Genomic DNA, 4985 nt, shown 5'->3' on the forward strand with positions numbered 1-4985 from the left:
CAATGGAAGACAGCACACGCAGTCTTTATTGTCAAAGCTCTATGAGAAGTAACATGAAGTCCTCCAACATCGTTCTTCAAGTTTGTTTTGTTATTCTTGGCACGTCCATTTTCATAGTAATTTTAGAATCATTTTGTGAATTTCCCAAAAACATAAGTGAAAGAACACATAAAAAAAAGTCATTCTGTGTGTCTTCATTGATATAAAAGTCCCCTCGAATAGGAAGAACTAAACTTACAATGTTTAGAGATACAAGTTCAGAGAAATAATCACAAGGAAAGGTGAGGATACTGTTGCCTTGAAAATGGGAACTAGGCCGGGCGTGGTGGCTCACGCCTGTAATCCCAGCACTTTGGGAGGCCGAGGCGGCGGATCACGAGGTCAGGAGATCGAGACCATCCTGGTTAACACGGTGAAACCCCGTCTCCACTAAAAATACAAAAAATTAGCCAGGCGTGGTGGCAGGTGCCTGTGGTCCCAGCTCCTCGGGAGGCTGAGGCAGGAGAATGGCGTGAACTCGGGAGGCGGAGCTTGCAGTGAGCCGAGCTCGCGCCACCGCACTCCAGCCTGGGCAATAGAGCAAGACTCTGTCTCAAAAAAAAAAAAGAAAATGGGAACTAGAAGGGAGGAGAAGCAGTGACTGGTGCAGGCTGCTGGCTGTGACTTTCCTTCTGACATGAATGGAGGTTGCAAGTATTCACTCTGTGATAGTTCACTAAGCTGTACATTTGGTTTCATGGGGTTTTTTTTTCCTCTAAATGTGCTTTATTTGACAATAATGTTTTTATTTGTTTTTTTTTTTTTTTTTGAGACAATAATGTTTTTAATCTGTGGATATAAAATTTAAAAGTTTTGTCCTAAAAGAGACACCATAAAGCAATAAGACAAAATGTAAGACAGGGAAGATATCTGTAAAACATAAAACTGATAAATGGTTGTTGTGCAGAATAAATAATGAATGCCTATAAATCTATTATCAATATATAGTCAGTGTCAAGGCCGAACCACATATACAATGATCATCCCATAGGATTATAATGGAGCTGGAAAATTCCTATCACCTAACAGTGACGCCATAGCCATCTTCATGTGGCACAAGACATCATGGTGATGCTGGTGTAAACAACCTAGCATGCTGCCCGTTGTATAAAAGAGTAGCACATACAATTATGTACAGCACACGGTACTTGGAAGTAGTAGTAAATGACTATGTTATTGGCTTATATATTTACAACACCCTGCTTTTAATCATTGTTTCAGGGTACACTCCTTCTACATATATATATTATATATATAAAATATATATTATAAATATATTATAAATATAATATATATTATATATAAATATAATATATTTAAATATAAAATATATAATATATTATATTATTTATAAAATATATATTATATATAATATATAAATAATATATAATTATATTATTATAAATATATAACATAATATATATTATATATAATATACACACATACACGTATATATGTATATGTGTATATATGTATATACACATATATACACACGTATATACATATATACACACGTATATACACATATACGTGTATATACATGTGTATATACGTGTATATATGTGTATATACACACGTATATACATATATACACACGTATATACACATATACGTGTATATACATGTGTATATACGTGTGTATATATGTGTATATACGTGTATATATGTGTGTGTATATATATAAAAAGTTAATTGTAAAATAGCTTCAGGCAGGTCCTTCAGGAGGTATTCCAGAAGAAGGCACTATCATCACAGGAGATGACAGCTCCTTGCATGTCATGGCCCCTGAAGACCTTCCAGTGGGACAGTATGTGGAGGTGGAAGACAGTGATATAGATGATTCGGACCCTGGGTAGACCTAGGCTGATGTGTGTCTTAGTTTTTAACAAAAAAGTTTAAAAAGTAAAAAAAAAAAATTGAAAATTTTAAAATAGAAAAAAGCATATAGAATAAGGATATAAAAAATATTTGATACGACTGTACAATGTGTTTGTGTTCTAAGCTAAGTATTATTAAAAGAGTCAACTTTTTTAAATTAAAATGTTATAAAGTAAAAAAATTACAGTAAGATAAAGTTAATTTATTATTGAAAATGAAAATGTTTTAGGCTTTTTTTTGAGACAGAGTTTTGCTCTGTTGCCCAGGCTGAAGTGCAGTGGCACGATCTCTGCTCACTACAACTTATGCCTCCTGAGTTCAAGCAGTTCTCATGCCTCAGTCTCCCAAGTAGCTGGGATTACAGGCATGCGCCACCACACTAAGCTAATTTTGTGTGTGTGTGTGTGTGTGTATTTTTGGTAGAGATGCATATTTGCCATATTGGCCAGGCTGGTCTCAAACTACTGGCCTCAAGTGATCTGCCCGCCTTGGCCTTCCAAAGTGCTGGGATTACAGGCGTGAGTCACCGCACCCAGCCAGGAAAATGCTTTTATAAATGTAGTGTAGTCTAAGTGTACAGTGTTTATAAACTCTACAGTGCACAGGACTGTCCTAGACCTTCACACTCACTCACCACTCACTGATTCACCCACTCAGAGCAACTTGCAGTCCTGCAAGCTCCATTCGTGGTAAGTACCCTATGCAGGTGTGCCTTTTTGAGATGGAATCTCGCTCTGTCACCAGGTTGGAGTACAGTGGTGTGATCTCGGCTTACTACAACCTCCACCTCTTGGGTTCAAGCGATTCTCCTGGCTCAGCCATCCAAGTAGCTGGGATTACAGGCACCCACCACTATGCCCAGTTAATCTTTGTATTTTTAGTAGAGATGGATTTCACCACGTTGGCCAGAATGGTCTTGATCTCTTGACCTTGTTATCTCCCTGCCTCGGCCTCCCAAAGTGCTGGGATTATAGGCATGAGCCACTGCGCCCAGCCACCATTTTTACCTTTTATACCCTATTTCTACTGTACCTCTTCCACATACTAACAATTGCATTATAATCACTTACCATATTCAGTGCACTAGTACAGTCACATTCTGTGTAGGTTTGAAGCCTAGGAGTAACAGGCTATCCCATACAGCCTAGGTGTGGAGTTGGCTAGGCCATCTAGGTTTGTGTGAGAACATGCTATGATGTTCACACAATGACAAAGTCGCCTAACAACACATTTCTCAGAATGCATTTTTGTCATTAAGCAACACATGACTGTGTATATACACACATACATACACACATGTGTACATGGATGTACATACAGACATGAATATACACATTTGTGTACATGCATATATGTACATACCTATATATACATCCATATATATAAAATTAGACAAAATCGTAGGCAGCCGTCACAGAACGGGAAAGATACCTAGGAAATAAACATATGGAACCATGTACAGTATTATTAAAAGTCCGAGAAATACAAATTATAACTGAAGGGAGATGCCATTTTACTCTTCCTAGACTGGCAAAATTCAAAGGTCTGGTGACAAAGGAAAACGGAGCAGCTTGGAGAAGTGGCTGATCCAGGCAGGTGAATGAGCCTGGGTATATTGTGCCAAAGGGCAAGGCAGTTATTAAAGACCACAGCACCAGGCGCAGTGGCTCATGCCTGTAATCCCTGCACTTTGGGAGGCCAAGACAGGCAGATCACTTGAGGTCAGGAGTTCGAGACCAGACTGGCCAACATAGTGAAACCCCCTCTCTACTAAGAATACAAAAATTAGCCAGGCGTGATGGTGGGCGCCCGTAATCCCAGCTAGTTGGAAGGCTGAGGTGGGAGAATCTCTTGAACCGGGAGGCAGAGGTTGCAGTGAGCCAAAATTGCACCACTGCACTCCAGCCTGGGTGACAAAGCAAGACTCCATCTAAAAATAATAAAATAAAATAATAAAATAAAATAAAATGTAAGATAAAATAAAAACCACAGTAAAGCCTTAAGGACTCAGCCATCAACTTGAAGAGGCTCCTACCTGCCTGCAACACAACCATCTGTGCTTTAATAAAAACAATACCACAATAGATAAAACTCAGCAAACATTTCAATCCATGACTTCCTCCTGATGCCCAAAAAACATAATTGATCCCCATTAAAAACCTAATTGATCCACATTAGAGGAGGATGTAGTGAATATTACATAATAATTTTTAAATCAGTAAATATATGTGAAATTAATTGGATGGATTAACCTTAGACGGCAGGGAGTAGAAAGAGGCAGAAACAACATGGCCCGGGGAACCGAGAGTCACCAGGTCTGCTAATGGAGCTGGCTTTTGAGCTGGGCACTAAAGGATGAGGGCTTGGGCGGGGGTCCATAGGTCCAGGGCAGGGCGTTCAAATGTCAGAGGCAGGAGAACCTGTGTTGGCCCCAGCACAGAGCCCGGTTCTCTAGAATGCAGTGGACCTGCAGGGACTTTTAGGGCAAGCAGTGGAAGCCACAGCCTGAAGAGCCCGGGATGGTGGTGTGAGGTGGCCCGGGATGGTGGTGTGAGGTGGCCCGGGATGGTGGTGTGAGGTGGCGGGGCTCAGTGCAGTCCCCAGAGATCCCTCTGTCCTAGGCCTGGAGAAGTGGCCGGCAGGGCTGCAGCCGGTGCTTCTCCCTGCCTCAGCCTTTGATTTGTTCCCACAGGAGACACTCAGGACGAATAGAGCTTCCAAGATTTCAGTCGCTTTTAGATTTCAGTTGCTTTAACATTTCAGTCGCTTTTAGATTTCAGTTGCTTTAAGGTTTCAGTCGCTTTTAGATTTCAGTTGCTTTAAGGTTTCAGTCGCTTTTAGATTGCAGTTGCTTTAAGGTTTGTCACTTTTAGATTTCAGTTGCTTTAAGATTTCAGTCGCTTTTAGATTTCAGTTGCTTTAAGACTTCAGTTGCTTTAAGATTTCAGTCGCTTTTAGATTTCAGTTGCTTTAAGATTTCAAGATGGCGGAGCTCAGACTCCTCTGGCGTATTTCCTGGCAGAGTGGAAAGTCCGCCCTGCCAGGGCTGGGATCCCGCTCTGCATCCT

This window comes from Macaca nemestrina, chromosome 11 (genome assembly GCF_043159975.1).
Source record: "Macaca nemestrina isolate mMacNem1 chromosome 11, mMacNem.hap1, whole genome shotgun sequence".
NCBI classification, from domain to species: Eukaryota; Metazoa; Chordata; class Mammalia; order Primates; family Cercopithecidae; genus Macaca; species Macaca nemestrina.